The following is a 17,288-nucleotide window of genomic DNA, read 5'->3' as shown; positions in this document are numbered from 1 at the left end:
CTTCACCTATGTTGTAGTTCAGGGTATGTTCACAATAGTGGTTTGAAACACAGTGAGGCCATTTCCTCTTGTTGCATTTCATGTTGCATTTACATTGTGTTGTTCACATCAGAGAACAACACAGGTAAGGAAGTCTTCACCTGCTGCACATGACCTTTTTGGTTTCCCTGCCCTGTAACACCCTCCACCCCCAGGAAGCTGTTATCTGCCTATGGATGCTCCTCTATGCAGGAACAATGGTTGTCTCAAATGTTCACATTACTGCTTATTCCACATCCAGTTTTCCAGTCGACTGATGCTGGTTCAAAGTAGACAATGGTGGTGGTAGCGTCATACGTATAAACAAATCTGTAAATTCATGCCTTTGCATTGAGTTTGTCCCTTTAGGCTTTCTGCAAGCTGGCCATCAGGAATAGACTTCTCAATATGTCAAAGGACAAAAAGGAGAAGACAATCAAAGAGCAGAATGGAAGAAGACAAACGGCAGGTTCATTAGAAACCAGGAGTTGATAGTGTGTGTGTGTGTGTGTTTAATTACCTAGCAAATCCTCCATGTCAAGAATAAGCCACAAAGGCTGTATTTCCTTCTTCCTGGGGACCCACGGGATACTTAATGTACAGCTCCAAGACTGAAAATGGTTAACGAACAATAGCTCTTAGCTGCAACGAAAGTCAAAAACACCACAGAGTTTTCCAAACATGGTTTTAAAAAATAGCTTTTGCAACCAATTATCACACCACGAAAGTACGTGCCAATCTCATCTAATATATATCTTGTGAACATCAGCAAAGAATTAATGGCTGTGAAATATTCGTCAACAGAGATATATAAAAAGTAAGTGATACATAGCAAAGGAATCTCTTCTTCCAGTTACATAGTCTATGTAACCATTGTGGTCTGTGACACAGCTCCACTAGATTTTTTCCATGTTTATCCAGCCGAGCTTAGCAAGCACATCATGCATTCCATTCATTAAATCTGTGCAGGAAAGTACAGAGTGTGACCCTAAGCAGTATTTTTACTACCCGTGAGCTTGTCAGACGGGGGGCCGCTTAGGTTGCTGCCAATGCCGCTGTCAAGTATTTATTTCAGTTTAAGAGTTCGGTGCTGCTGAGGAACCATAAAGTATTATTTTTAGGGTCTGATTCTCCCTCCACTTATGCTGATGTTATTCTGTTTACTTTCTGTGGGACTGCATGCCTGTGAAATCTGTGTAATGAAGAAGATTCAGGCTCAGATTTCTATTCATGGACGAGGCCTCGAAAGCTGTCAAGGATGATGCATGCTACACTGACATTATTCAGTTCAATTCAAGCCAGAGCCACTTATCTCTCTCTTGGCTGTGAAGAAAGCACTGTTCCCAAGGTACTCTTGATAACAGTGACGATACTGTAAAAGCATGACACAGGCCTCCTTCTGCCCCATATGTTTTCAGCATACAAAAGTCCTTTAGGTTACAGCTTTGTTCTGTGTAAGAGAGTCCTTACTGAGATCAGCTTCAAGTGTGAAAGATAGGAAAATCCAACACTAGCCTTACTTAAAAAGGTCACTGAATTAGAGTTGAAAGAAATTTGGGGGTGGGCTGGCTGAGTTCCCAAGCCCAATCCTGCTGTTTTCTGTCAGATTTATTCCCAGTTACACATGCAAAAGATGAAACATCGAGCAAATTCTACAAGCTAATATTTTATTGGTTGTTTTTTTTTTAAGTTCTCTGTATTTCAATCCCAGTTGCAAATGTCAGTGGACTTCTTAGGTGAAAGGTAAACTTAATAAGTTGATACTTAAAATCCATTGACAAATATTAAATGAATCTTCTGCTTTCCATTCCTTCCAGAGAGCCAGAGTGAGGACTGGGGTTCCATTGAACCTGAAGCCTCTTGGTAGTTCCATTTCCCAGGATCCTTGGAAGTAATCCTGAATATTATAATCTCACCTAACAGAAGCTATGCATTAAGCATGAGGTTCTGGGTGGTAAAGCCTTCCTGCCTGTAACCACAACAACCAGGGCAAATGGGAAATGAGGTAACAGAGAAAGCTATAGGACCAAGGTGAGAAATTACAAGCTTTGCTCAAAACTCAGGAGGGTATAGGTCCACAATGTGACAATCAAGTGTTGTATTTCAAACTGTGCTGAATTTGTTGTCATGGCAGTGGCACTTGTGTTGTGGTGTTGCATAGGCCTTGTTTATCATCAACTTGAAGCCGCTGAGTGAGTTGGAAGGGACCCAAGGTTCATCTAATCCAACCCCCTGCAATTCAGGAATCTCCACTAAAGATGATGTAGCATGAGGTACCCTCAATATAATGATGACACACAGCTCTATTTGTCCTTTTCATTTGAACCAGGAGGGGCATTGATGCCTCAATATCTCTTAGAGGTCTAGACAACTCTGGTTGGCTGCCACTCCCTTTAAACAGCAGGTTCATAGTCACAGAGTGATGTTTGACCTAGGTTTTTCATTGGGTGCTCAAGCTGGTTCTGTGGCATGAAGAGCCTTTCTGCAGTTTAGACTGGTACACCAGCCAGAGTTCCTTCATAGACAAAAATGAGCTTGCAACAGTTATCCATGCTCTTGTGAGGTCAGATTAGATTGTTGCAATGCATTTGTATTGGGATTGCCCTTGAAGACTGTTTGAAAGACTTTCAGAATGTGGCAGCAATCTTACTAATTAAAACACATGAGCCTGAACATACTTCACCTGTCTTTAAATGTCTTCGCTGGCTTCCAGTATGTTTCCATCCACAACCCATGGTGCTGGTTTGGCCATTTAAAGTTCTCAGTATCTTGGGACCAGGCTACTTGAAGGGCCACTTTCTGCACACTATAAACCTGCCAGTCCTTAAGGTCATCCTCAGAGACTTTCACTTGAGTGCTCCCACCTTCAGATGTTAGACAGTTTGCAATGGCAGAAAGGGTCCTTTTGGTGGTGGCTCCTACGTGTGGAATATCCACCCTGACAGATCCACAAGGCACCAACATTGTTATTTCTGAGATTACAGGGTGGCAAGGCATTTTCAATTCCCAAGGCTTTAAATTGAAGCTCTATGGTTTTGACCCATAAATAAAAATTTGGACAGCACATGTCAAAAAAGGGTAAGGAATATAAAATGAAGAAATTCCTGTAGTCAGTGTGTAGTAGCTTTACCTCAGTGCTTGTAATGAAAGCTAAAGGGAATAAAGGTCTTAATAACCAGTTCCATGAATAATTCCTTAATTAGACTTCATCTTTTAAATCCCCAACTGATTCACTACAATTTCTTTTGATTTCCCCAACATAAAATATTAATTGTATTGATTTTAGTTCCATCAAGTATGCTGACCTTATTTTCATATTTCCCAGTATGTTACGTATTTCCACTTTGGATTTATCAGAGGTGTCTGTTTCCTTTACAAGTAGTTCCTTTTGTCTCAAGAGGCATGCATTTCATAAACCATATTCACTAAACCACGTTTTTTGAAATATTTCTTCTTCTTCCTGTATACAAATTTAATATAGAATAAAAACAAGCCTGCCATGTACTTCTGAACAATTTCTACCAAAACTGAAACTACTGAGATGTTTCCAAATAAACCCAAGCTGTGAAAATAACTTCTTTGAGCCCTGAGCCCTTTCTGCCTGTCCAAAGCAAGACTTCAGGTTCCCATAGCTGATCAAGGCTTAAAACTTTTTTCATAAAAGCATGCAACTAAGTGATCTTGGCAGTCTCTTGTGTCAAATGTGGCCACAACCTTAATTCCCTTCACATCACACAACTTTTAACAAATACAGAGAAGTATATGGTATAGAAAATGTATAATCATAAATACATCTTTGTTTTAGGTTAAAAACTACCAAATCAAGGATTATTTGGGTGGGTGCCTTGCTTCACTGCTTGACTTGGCTAGAAGTACAAAGTAGGGTTTCAGACATATAATGTGCTAAAAATCCTTCGTCTCGGCTCAGTCCACAAGTGATAGCATTGAACCTCCTGATGATGTATTACAAGCCAGTGGTTTCACGTTGCAGTCTCCCTTTGAAGTTCCTTTGCTTTAGGATGGCCATTCTGAGGTCACTTCAGAGTATTCGGGGAGGTTGAAATATTGCCACTTTTGATGTCAGGTTTGTCTCCATTTATTCTTTTGCATAGAGATTGGCCTGTTTGTTCTACATATGTAGAAGGGCATTGCAGGCAGAGGAAGGGATATATATCCCGTTGGAAGATGAGCAAGGGAATAAAGCCCCAATTCCATGGATTAATAATTTATTATTAGGAGCAGCCAACTAACAGGGCAGTGAAGGGGGGGTGGGCAGGTGCCTCTTCTCCTGGCTCCATCAATAGGAGTAGCAGGAAGGACAGAGATCCAAAACAGGGCCTTCTCCATGGGTGCACCACAGGTGCCCAAGGAAAATTGGGCATTCAAGAAACATGTTGTCCAGACCTGTTTTATTTGACAAGAACAATAGTTTTATGATGTTTTTACACTGTTTTGGTTCCTTTCTGTGGAATACTCTTTCAGCAGAGATTTGACAGTGGGTGCAGTCTGTATATTATTATTATTATTTACTGAATTTATATGCCACCCTATATTCAGAAGTATATATTTTTATATCTCTGGAAAAGACCCTGATGTTGGGAAAGATTGAGGGCACAAGGAGAAGGGAACGACAGATGACGAGATGGTTGGACAGTGTTCTCGAAGCTACAAACTGCGGGAGGCAGTGGAAGACAGGAGTGCCTGGCGTCCTCTGGTCCATGGGGTCACAAAGAGTCGGACACGACTAAACGACTAAACAACAACAATATTTTTTATAAATAAATAAATCTGATGGGAAGGAGTGCCAAATGATAGGTGCCACCATGCTAAAAGCCTAAATCCCATATTATTGCAAAGCAGACTTTCTGAGCTGGTAAGATTGTATCTGCAGCAGGCCCTGTCCTGCAGATTTTAGCAATTTGTTAGGATTGAAGGGCTGAGACTATTATTATTTTTTTGTATCCTCATCCCATGCTGTATAGGTCTTTGTATACCAGTATCAGCAACTTGAGCTGATGTAGAGTGCATTCAGGGCTGGCCCAAGACACATTGGAACCTGAGGTGAACTACAAAATGGCAGACACACACACACACCCCGCCCTGCAAGGGAAGAAGGAGCGAAGAGTTACAACAGGAACAACAGGGGTGCCAACTTGAATAACATATTGGGGAACCCAGGTAAGCCCTGCCCTGCATAATTGATCACATGACGTTATACCCACCCCCCATTTGAACAATGGTGCCCATCAACTTTGCGGAGCCAGACCCCTCAAATATTTTATTTGGGGGGGCAAAAGGACCTTGGCCCTTAGGAGTTGGCTCCTATGGGAACAAGGGTGGGAGGAGACTAGCAGTGCCTCCTGGTCTTCAACATTTGAGGGAAGGCTGCTGAGAAGGTAGCAGATCCAGCCTCCAGTGAGCACACCACAACTATCACTGCCACTGTGGCAGTGGTGGCAGCAGCAAGCAGTGAATTTCTTGCAGGCCAGATCTGCTGCCTCTGCGGATCCTGCCACCCGAGCTGGCCACTTCACATTCCCTCACAGATAGCCTGGCCCTTGAATGTATTGCAGTAAAAATGATATTAGGTCAGTACTATTGTTGCCGGAGTAGCCATGGGGACGCAGCTGGCCTTGGGGTCGGCCACAGGACTGCTCTATGTGTTTGTATCTCTGTTATGTGGCCTGTTGCTGCTAGTGAGTAGCTGTTTTAGGTTGGAGGGCTGTCTGTTAGCAAGTACAGGGCTGCCACTCTGGGCCCGAGAGATGGAAGTGCCATTGTCCAGGACAGGCTGTAGATCACTGATGATACATTTGAGTGGTTTTAGCTGGAAATTATAAGTGACATGTAATTTTCTGTCATTTTCTCTTCTATGTCTATCCTTCAGTAATTATTCTTGGCTATCGAGCCAGACTTGTTCATCTGTCATCATCCGTACCACCACAGACTCATAGTACATTAGGTGGCTATTGTAGTTTGAGGAATGACTAATGTAAATTCTTAAGTTACGAGTCTCTGTCTGATGAGCCTGAATAGATGCAGTTGTATTGAGTGGCTTGACTGGAGACAGTAGATGTTGTGGTGTGCTCTGTTTTGGAAGCTGGGTGGAAACACTTTCTAGGAAGTCATTGTCAGGGGGGAAGGTGTGTGCAGCAGAGAGGAACAAACAAAGGAAATGCAACATAAACACATATCCGGTAAGACTGACTTTCCTTGCTTGCTCCCAAAATAGGGTTTCAACACTGTAAAATGGTAATAGTCATGTCATGCAGGCGGAATCATAGAACTGCTGAGTTGGAAATGATCCCGAGGATCATCAACCCCCTGCAATGCAGGAATATGCAGCTACCCAGTGGCGTAGCGTGGGTTGTCAGCACCCGGGGCAAGGCAAGTAATTTGCGCCCCCCCGCTGCACTGTCCCTCCCCCAGATAGTCCCTCCCTCTCTCTCCCCACCGCACCGCACCGCACCTCCACAGTGGGCGGCGACCCGGCGGCTCGGATCGGATTCGCACAGCCAGCACTGCAGTGAGAGAGAGTGAGCCAGGTAGGGGCAGAGAGCTGCGAGTGCGAGCACGCCCCCCCAGATGTTGCGCCCGGTGCGGCCGGCCCCCCCTGCACCCCCCACGCTATGCCACTGCAGCTACCCCATATAGAGATTAAACCTGCAACCTTGGTGTTATCAGTACCACGCTCTAACCAACTGAGCTATGCAGGCCAGATAAGCATCAAGACTTTTTCCTTGCAAGGAAACTGATTGTGTAAAAGCCTGGAACTTCCTACCTCATGTTTAGATGAAAGCATGAAATGATGCTTAGCTTATATATAAAAGTATAATTGGGAAATTCTTACCAAAACTCTTGGAGAGTGAAGACGGACCAGAGAGATCCCCTGGTTGCAGTTGCAGGTGGCAACTGATTTTGGAAGAATTCCAGTAATTTAAAAACGCCGCACCCGGTGATACAGCACTGAACCAAAATGGGGGTGTGGTCTCTTGCAGTACAAAGGTGGTCTGGGGAACTGCATGAGAAATGGTGCTTGGTGACATCATAGCTGTTGCCCTCCACAAATTTGGCGCTGCAGAATGCTAACGTGGAAATAAGAGAAGACGGATCTCTATATGCAGAGAACATGAATAATAGGGAACCCAAATTTGTTGTAGGAGCATATTCCCATGAAGCTATTGCACATAGAGCTGGTCATTTCGCTTTTCTGCTTTGCAATTTTGTACACAAAAGAGGAGCTTGCCCAGTTCCAGGAGATCACAAACACAGCTGCAGACCACACATATTGAACATGTGTTTGTGCTCAAACCTTTGTTGCTTGCTTCTGAAAAAAATGTAGCAGTGACTCTGAGAAACTGAGGCTAATTCCTTTTAGCTAAGTTCTGCCATTCCGACTTTAGCCAGTCCTTAAATATTATGGCAATAAGCATGTACACTGCTCAGCCACTGGTGTGCAGTGACATTTTTTGCAGGGGAACAGTTAGGGCTATAAGTGCCAGCTTGCAAAAGCGATGAGGAACGGCTGTCATGCGTGTGAGCATAGCACCTCCCTTCCTAAGCCGGGCAGAAGCTTACTGGGCATTGGGAAGGTGGTGCCAGTTGCATTAGGGGACTAGCCTAATCCGCCTAGTCCAATGACTGCGTGCCACTGTGCTCAGCCCAATCAAAACATAGGGCTGGTCCATAAGAAAAGTAACAGACTGTCTTCCCAATATGATGCAATAGTGCCTAGATTCATTGAACAAAATTATGATAATCAAATACTTTTGGGCCTGGTGTTATTACCTATCCCACTTCCACACAACCAAGTCTTAAATAATCCCATATGGAAACAATTCATGAATCTTCCTTCCCTTGCAGTGAATTTCTGGTGACAAGAGTTTACTTATAATTATATTAATTAGGTGGTTCATATTTTAGAAGATTATTTCCAAGCCTCAGTTTATTCCGGGGGTTGTTGCTACATAAACATTTCAGATTTGACATCATTCTATGATACTTTAGGAGGGCTGTTTTAATTTGAAAGGGGACTGGTTTCAATAGGAGTTAATTGCAGAAGAATGTATTATTAGACGACATGAAAAAGGATGTCAGGGTCTCACCCACCCCTCAGTTAATGCTAGAGGTCTTGAAGTTGAACTGAATGGTTGTTATATGTCTTCTTCAATTTGTTAAAACAAAGTTCCTGGGTTGGATTTAGACATGAGCTGCCTGCATCATAGTACTAGAACCTTCCCCCCAAAAAGTGGACTTAAAGGACACTTTGAAACTCACCCTCCTTGCCTTAAAGTACAGTGGTACCTCGGGTTGCATACACTTCAGGTTACAGACTCCGCTAACCCAGAAATAGTACCTCGGGCTAAGAACTTTGCTTCAGGATGAGAACAGAAATTGTACTCTGGCGGCCCGGCGGCAGCAGGATGCCCCATTAGCTAAAGTGGTGCTTCAGGTTAAGAACGGTTTCAGGTTAAGAACGGACCTCCGGAACGAATTAAGTACTTAACCCAAGGTACCCTGTACAAGGCATTTTGCTGGACTTCATCCCACACTCCTACCCAAGGCATCTCCACAAACATGTAGATGCTTTATAGTATAGTTGCATATATATATATATATATCCCAGTTGCATTTTTCAACATACAAACTGCTTTGGGGTGTAATATGTGCTTTTGTGTGTGATGGTGAGCACCAGCCCAGAGTACTGTAAGCTCTCTCTCCCTCCCCCCGCCTTTTTTTTTTTGCTGCCTGTGGCAATCATTTTGTGCTGGTTTCCATAGCACCTTTATCAAGACCTTTGTCCAGCCCCCTCAAGCACTGGGTGTAACATTAAACATTGGGTAGCCATTGTGGTACCCTCTAGATGTTGCTAGGCTACAAGTCTCATTAGCCCCAGCCAGTCTGGGTAATGGTAAGGAATTATGGGAATTGCAGTTCAACAAAATGGAGAGGGTGGCCAGGTGCGGGGGAAGGGGGGGTTAACAGAGGCGTTGGTGGGTATGTGAGGTTGGAAATCCGAGTGAGCAGGGATGGCATAATAATAATAATAATAATAATAATAATAATAATAATAATAATAATTTATTATTTGTACCCCGCCCATCTGGCTGGGTTTCCGGCTTCCATAGAAACAAAAAATACAGATATCACAGATTAAAAACTTCCCTGAACAGGGCTGCCTTAAGATGTCTTCTGAATGTCAGGTAGTTATTTATCGCTTTGACATCTGCTGGGAGGGCGTTCCAGAGGGCGGGCGCCACTACCGAGAAGGCCCTCTGCCTGGTTCCCTGTAGCTTTGCTTCTCGCAATGAGGGAACTGCCAGGAGGCCCTCAGAGCTGGACCTCAGTGTCCGGGCAGAACAATGGGGGTGGAGACGCTCCTTCAGGCAGCCCCTAATGTGTGTGAAGAGAGAGAGAGAGATGCACAATGAGAGAGAGAACAATGTGGTGGTCTACTAACACCCGCATTCTGAGCAACCATGGGCTTACCATAAACAATGGTTTAGTATTACAGTGGTACCTTAGTTTACGAACTTAATCCGTTCCGGAAGTCCGTTCTTAAACCAAAGCGTTCTTAAACCAAGGCGTGCTTTCCCATAGCAGCAGGGGACTCAATTTACAAATGGAACACACTCAACAGGAAGTGGAATGTGTTCTGCCTCCAAGGCAAAGTTCACAACCCAAAACTTCCAGGTTTGCAGTGTTCTTAATCCAAGTTGTTCATAAACTAAGCTGTTCTTAAGCCAAGGTACCACTGTACGTGCATAAAGCAGACTCAATCATAGAATCATAGAGTTGGAAGGGACCAAAGGGTCATCTAGTCCAACTCCCTGCAATGCTGGAATCTCAGCTAAAGTACGGTATCCATGACAAACAGCCATCCAACCTCTGTTTACAAACCGCCAAGGAAGGAGAGTCCACCACCTCTCATGGGAGTCTGTTCCACTGCTGAGCAGCTCTTACTGTCAGAAGGTTTTTCCAAATGTTTAGTCAGAACTTTTCCATTCATGATGGAATACAACAGGAAAAGGGAACTTTTGGCCATCCAGATGTTGCTGGACTACTGCTCCCATAACCACTGACCATAGGCCAAGTAGGCCAGGAATGATGGGAGTTGGAGTCCAGTGGCATCTGAGGGTCACAGTTTCCTCATCCCTGTAATACAAGCAGGAAACATGCAATTTGTGCAGACTTTGGATACATTTCGACTGCAGGTTTTGTTTCAAGGCTGCCTTTAATATGAGCCAGACTATTTTCAATCCATTTTGACAGATGATTTTACCCTAGCACTTGCTTTCAGATATCTCTTATCATGTAGCTATGACCTGAGAGGAAAAGGAACCGTTGTACAACAGTGAAAGGAATGTGTGGCAGCCCAGTGTTGAAATGCTTAAGAGTGAACTATTCAGCTCTTTCGTGCACACCAGCCTCAAAGCAAAAGTGCTGAAGGGGTAGTGGTGCAGTAGGAGTGCAGGATGTTTCCTCTTACTGGGCCTCAGAGATATTGCTGCGAGACTCCGGGGCTGAATTGCTAAGGCAGTTAGCCGGTCTTGATCGCTCCAGTGATAGCAGTTCATCAGGCAGCTATGGATCCAGCAACCAATGAAACTATATGAGAAAATGAGAGAAAATAGACCAATTAAAATCACAAGGGGATGCATTAGAGAATCCTCTTCCTGGAAATTCTGTCTGCACAGTGGTTCATTTTTTATAGGTTTTTCTCTTCCTGATTTGGCCTATCCATGTGGCTCAATATATACGCATGCCAACCAGTATGTACTCTCTCTTTTTAATGCAGTGGCTGCATACACAGAAACCCATTTGTAGCACAAAAATGTAGATTTTTCTCAATCTAGAATCATGCTTGCTCATCCTCAACGTGCTGCTTTCCATTTCTATTGATTCCAGCTCCTGCCATCCACAAGGGTGAGTGTGGTTACTTGATACATGTTTGAAAACCCTCCCGCTTGATTAGGTTATCTGTGCCTTTTTCTCCCCACACATGACCCAAGTGAATTAAGAAGGATGTGTGACTGCGATCTTGCTGTATGCCCACCCACAATGTCACTGGGCAGGTGTGGATGCACTCATTATTGCTGGGACCACCTACCTCTGTTTTCAAATGGACAACCTGGCGGGGAGTCAGTCACATACAGAAATTTAGGTTTGCATAGTTTGATGTTTTTAAATGCTCTGATGCAACAAATTCCCTTTAAAGCAAACATACAAATAAAAACCTAGACTTTTCTGCTTAGCAAGGGGCAGGGAAATGCAGTAAAAAGTGTAGGTACTAAAAATAAACTTGTACCGCTTAGAAACTTTGGTAACTGAGTGGTTCATAAGCACTTTAAATGAATAAATAGATTAATGGGAAAACATATAACCACCCCCACGCAAGCGAATCAGGGCAAATGTGCTCTGCTGTACAACCTCCCTGCAAACAAATGCTCATTAAAGACCAGCCATCTTCTGAGAGCTCATCCAGCCTTCCTCAGGAAAAAGGTAATCTGGAAGATCACTTCCTTGATCACAAAGGGAAAATGAGCCCACAGTACGATGAGGCTGCTAAAAAAAAGAAAGAAAAAAGGCTAACACAAGACTGTATTCATAATGCATATTATCCAGATCTCAGGAAATTTAAAGTTCTGTTCTATTCTGTGCTGGCCAGACTGCCTGTGGAGTCCTGTCTCTGGTTCTGGGTGCCACTCTGACAAACTGCAGCTGGTCCAGAGAAAGGGGACCAGGATGGTGAGGAGTTTGAAAATGAAGTCCAAGGATGAACGGTTGAAAGAACTGAGTATGTTTAGCTTGGAGACGATAAGATAAGGGTGAATGGGCTGTGTGTAGACAGTGATCTTCAAATATCTAAAGGGCAGAAAGAAAATGGAACAGACTTTTTTCTCTGTTACTCTGCATGGACTCTGTTGCATGGACTGTGCTGTTTTCCTGATGTTTCCTTACCTGATCATTTTTGTGCTTTATGCGATCTTCCACATCATGTAAAAGCCACTTCTGGAAATTTAGCAGAATCTAGCAGATGTTTAGCACTCTGTGCATTGCTCTAATGCAGGCGTGGGGGATATTTTCCAATCCAAGAGCCATGTTGCCTCATGGACAACCTTCTGTGGGCATATACCAGATGCAACAGTGGGCAAAGTAATGATTTTGACTCTTACCTTTCTACACTAGGCCACATTCCAGCCATGCAGAAGTCAGGAGTGTCTACACCACCACCACACCTCTTTCCATCAAAGCATTGCCATAGTTCAAGGATCTATATTCCAGCCTGGCAAAAGCACTCCGGAAAGGTATGGCTGGGGAGAGTCCCAAGGGCCTGACAGAGCAGTTCCGGAGGACCACATTTGACCCCTGGCCTGAAGTTTCCCCATCTTTGTTTTGCTGAATTTGAGACAGTATTCTGGAGCAAAGTCTTCTGCCGCTGTGCGACAGCAGTTCATTTGCATGCCGTCCTCCTCTGCTTGCTGTTTTGCCCCACAGCAGGTGAGTGGGAGGCCTTGTGACTCCCCTGGCAACGGTTCACTCTTCCATGGAGGAGTCCCAGCTCCCTCATTAAGAAGCTGAGAAGCAGAGCAAGCGATTCAGCGCCGCTTGCCGAAAATTCCAGTTCATCTCCAAGCCATATTTAATGGCTTCTTCGGAACGCACGGCTTGTTCCAAATGTGTGGCGCAGAACTGGGCTGTGTGTGCAGCCACTTAGATGTCTGCATTTTGACACCTTGTGCTACAACCTGAATCACATTCAATAGCTGCCCTTCAAATGTCTGTCAGTGCCCTAACAGAAGGAGCGAAGACACAGAATGCTATGGAACTGATACCTCTTTGGTTGCAACTTGGACATTAAGGCTGCAAATCTTAACCTAACCATGTCTTCTCAGAAGTTGTTATTTGATCTGAGGACCACAGGGCAGTTTACAGACCCACCAAGTTAGTCCTATTGGATTCAGTAGGGTATATTCCCAAGTAGATAGGATTGCAGCCTAAAACGTACTTTAAAACTTTACAAAGCTGTCAGTTTCTTTCCTCTTTCTACTTGTTGGTACAGTTGCTGTGGGGAATGACTGGTTAGTTTTTACAGCATCTTTTCTATTGCTCAAGGCAACTTCCCTTAACAATTACAGTGTTAAGGGTGTTCAGCCAGTCACCACAGTTAAGTAAACTGATTCCAAGAGCATCCCTTAGGGCACCGGTATTATCAACTAGTTGACATTGCTAGCGTTACTTCCCTTTCATGTATGCTGACTGTATCCTCCGATTGCGACCACACCTTTTCTCTGAGTATTGCGATGGAAAGGAGTGCTGGGCTGTGCACACAGAGAGCTGCTGGCTGGGATCCAAGGGGGTGCCCAACAAGTTCTGCATGCCTCAAAGGTAACATTTTGGACTGGGTGTTTCCAGCAGCAACTCTCCATGGTACAAAGCATACCCACCCTCTCTTGAAATGGGATGTGATTTCAAAAGCAGTGTTTAAACAGGGAGGGAAAGGCAACAATCCTGCTAGATCTTCCCATTCCCTCAGGTATCCCTAAAGTAGCTCTTTGGACCCCGGCCACTGCATCTGTGCAAACCTGTGAAATGCGTTTCATGTAGAGACACATTCCGAATTTGGCAGAGTCCCTCTTGCTTCAAGAGCTGGAGTGTTTGAGCAGGTGTGACTTTTTCAAGTCACCGAGGGAAGGCAGAAAAGCCTTTAAAAGTGAAAATAAAATGTGACCCACATTCTTCTCCCAAACGAAGGTTTGATCACATCTGTGAACAAAGGGGACATTTTCTTTACCTGTGCTACTCTGCCAAGGTAGCATTACAAAGTGTCCTCCTTCTGCCCTGCCACTGTTCTAATTTTAGTTTTAAGCTCTTTGTTTTAGCTAAGTAACTCTGCAAAGTGCCAAGCCCACTGGTGGCACTAAATAACTAAAATAAAGCCTCAGCTCTAAGTATAAGTGGATAAGTCCTGCACAACTTGTGTTACTCACCAAGCTGAAAGCACCTATTGTGCCCTTCCAGATTCCTGACAACTCATTCTCCCTATATGCCAATTTTGCAGTACAAGGCAAGCATAAAAAACAAGCGCTATAGTAAACTGCTGGTGTGCCACAAAATATGGCAAAACATGACTTCAGCTTGGCAAGTCACAATTTAGGCAGGCTTGAAGATGATAGAGAAGTTCCTAGAGCAGGCCTGTTGTAGACCAGGCTGGCTTTAGATCAACCACCCCAAGCAAGGAGTGTCTTCTGCAAATGAGTTTGTGAGGGCCTCAAAGACTAGAGTTGGAAGGATCTGTCAGTTTTGGTTCTCTCAGTTTCTCATTTTTCCAATCTCAAATTTGGTTCTCATTATTATTTTTTTGCAGAAATTTGTGGTTTTCTTTTTAATGCCTATGAAAATTCATTAGCATAATACACTCTTTTAATATGTAGTTTTGACTAATGCACACGTTTTTGGAAGCAATTACCTTCAATATAATGCTTTTTGTATATTATTTTCACTAATATCTTATGCACAATTTCACCTAATAAGTACATTTTTGCAAACACTGTTTGGTTGGAGGACTGTATCACAAAATTCACCTAAGTGTGAATTTCGATGGATAGCTGTGTGTTGGTTGGCACACAGTTTTGGAAAGTGTGAATTTGATAGATTTGGCTTTAAATGTGTGGTGCATCAAAGCTTTCCTCTAGCCCTAGTCTAGGCATATGAATATTATTGGATATTATTACTCCACTTTGAAGTATTTCACCCAAAAGAGTATTTTTCTGGGGGGAATCTAGAGAGACAAAGATGTCAGCAAACAGACAATTTAAGAAGGAAATACTTTTCTACTTTGGGTCTACATTAGTGTCGTTACAGATGTATCACCAAAAAAGTGGTCAAAATATCACACAGATTTGCACAACATTAGCTTATGCTGATTTATATGTATAAACGAACATTTAGAAAGAATTACAATAATTTAAATCGAAATGTAACTCGCAGTAGTGGAGAAAAGTGTGACCAGGTGACCTATGGTATGTGTCTACTCCAGGGGTCAGCAAACGTTTTCGGGGGGGCCGGTCCACTGTCCCTCAGATCTTGTGGGGGGCCAGACCCACCCTCTCCTGAAAGGCCCCCCCCCCGCCGCTGCCACTCACACCGCAGCTGCCAATGCTGCCTCATCTTCGGCAGTGGCAGCGTTGTCTTCTGCCTAGGCCAGGGGTCCGCTGGCCTGGGCGGCAGAGGCAGCCTCCCCACCACCACCACTTCCTCCCACTTGACTCTTGGCCATACGTGCCCGCCTCAGCGGGAAGGAAGGAGCATCGCCCAGAGGCATCCACGGCTTCAGATTGGCTTCCTGCCACCAATCCGAAGCCATGCCAGCGTCGCAGAAGTCAATCCTTGTGTGGTGAGGCCTCTGCGCGATGCCAGTTTAGCACGGGGACTGATTGAGCAGACGACAGGGTCTGCAGGCCGGATTTACAAGCCCTGTGGGCCGCATCCAGGCCTCGGGCTGTAGTTTGCTGACCCCTGATCTACTCCTTTTTCTGTCCAGATCTTAATCGCTGATGGAAATCTTCAAGGACCCTGCTCTCTCTTCTCATGGTTCTTTATTTTAAAGAAGACTTGCATCAGGCAGTCCTTAAGGTAGAGTAGGATGTGGTCCTCCTGATGTTGTTGGACTCCAGCTCTCATCAGCCTCAGCTAGCATGGCTAATCTGGAAGCTCATAGGTCCCCCATCCCTGAAACAGACAAGTCCTTCAGAGTAGAGTGTCTGCTGTAAAACAGGATACATGCCTACTTCAGTCTGTGGAGAAAGAATGCTTCTGAATACCAGTTGTTGGGAACCACAGAAGAGGAGAATGCTTTTGCCCTCAGGTCCTGCTTGCAGGTTTCCCACAGGTGTTTGGTTGGCTGCTGTGAGAACGGGATGCTGTACTAGATGGCCCATTGGCCTGATTCAGAAGGCTCTTCTTATGTTCTTAGTTCTCTGAGCCAATCGGCAACTTGGAACAAGGCTGGCCCACCTGAAGCTAATGATGAAATGACGCCTCATCTCCATTTTCATATGCTGAAGCTGACCAGACGGGCAGTTGAATCTTACTTCTAAGACAGGTGATGGGATGCCATCACTCAACCTAATGGTAAGACTGGCCTTGCAGTCTGACTTTTTTCACTTGCAAAGTTACCTCTGAAGTTGGTTTCTCCAAGTGGTCTGTTAATTGTTAATTATTAAAGGCTCATGGAGCAGGAGAGAACCTAGGATGCTTCTTTGCTACTAAACAAGACATTTGTCAGGTAGGTCAGGATGTATATGGTGTTGAAACAGACGTTTGGTGTGAGAGAGTCCCCTGTGTTCAGGGGCTATTTCCTAAAAGGTATACTCGGGTTTTTTCCCCCTGAATTCTTTCACTCAGTTTTGATGAATGGATGGACAACTGGATTGAGTTCATTCAGACTGAGTTCATATATCACAGCGTTTAGTTATAGCCTGTTGGTGCATTTGAACTACAGTGGTACCTCGAGTTAGACGCCTCAGGTTACAAACGCTTCAGGTTACAAACTCCACTAACCTGGAAGAGTTACCTTAAGTTGAGAACTCTGCCCCCGGATGAGAATGGAAATCATGTGCTGGCGACACAGCGGCAGCAAGAGGCCCCATTAGTGAAAGCACGCCTCTAGTTAAGAACAGTTTCAGGTTAAGAACGGATCTCTGGAAAGAATTAAGTTCGTAACTGTATTGCTGCTTGCACAGTCTAGAATATTGCTTAGGTTAGTTGGTGTAAGCAAGGGTGACATGGCATCCCTCTTACCATGAACCATAGGATGGGGATGTTGAAGACTTTGCAGAATAAGTACTGAGCAGAGCTGTGAACTAATGCTTTATTATCTCTAAAATGGTCAAAATATAATGTCATATTCTTTAAAGTATGAAAGGGGAGGTCTATTGTGAATACTTCACTATAATTTGTTGTATAGATTTTACCTTTCCCTGGAGCTTACTGCTAGATATAGTAATTATAACAGCATGTGCTAGTGATATAGAATATTATAGAACCCTTTCTGTCTTTTTATAGAAACGTTAATTCATCTGGCAACATGTTTGTGATGTTCCTTCTAAAACATTTAAAGGGTATTTTTGCAATTGTGGTTCTGTGTATTTTGCATGGATGATGTATCACTTGCTAAATTTGAAATCCAAATTGTGACTTTGGCTATGGCTGCTGCCAGGAAGCAAATGCTGCAAGGAGACAAGTACTTAAGAACCAATTATCATCTA

At 44.0% G+C, this 17,288-nt stretch overlaps 1 protein-coding gene across 3 annotated transcripts in view; it reads left to right on the top strand.

Annotated features, from left to right (window-relative positions):
• Positions 1-17,288, top strand: part of ENAH (ENAH actin regulator) — a 146,482-nt gene that overhangs the window by 34,829 nt on the left and 94,365 nt on the right. The gene's annotated exons all lie outside the window — the stretch shown is intronic.

The sequence above is a fragment of the Podarcis tiliguerta genome, assembly GCF_965153285.1.
Source record: "Podarcis tiliguerta genome assembly, chromosome: 3".
In the NCBI taxonomy this organism is placed as follows: domain Eukaryota; kingdom Metazoa; phylum Chordata; class Lepidosauria; order Squamata; family Lacertidae; genus Podarcis; species Podarcis tiliguerta.
The sequence above is the reverse complement of the archived record's forward strand: the minus strand, read 5'-3'. Positions and strand labels throughout refer to the sequence as shown.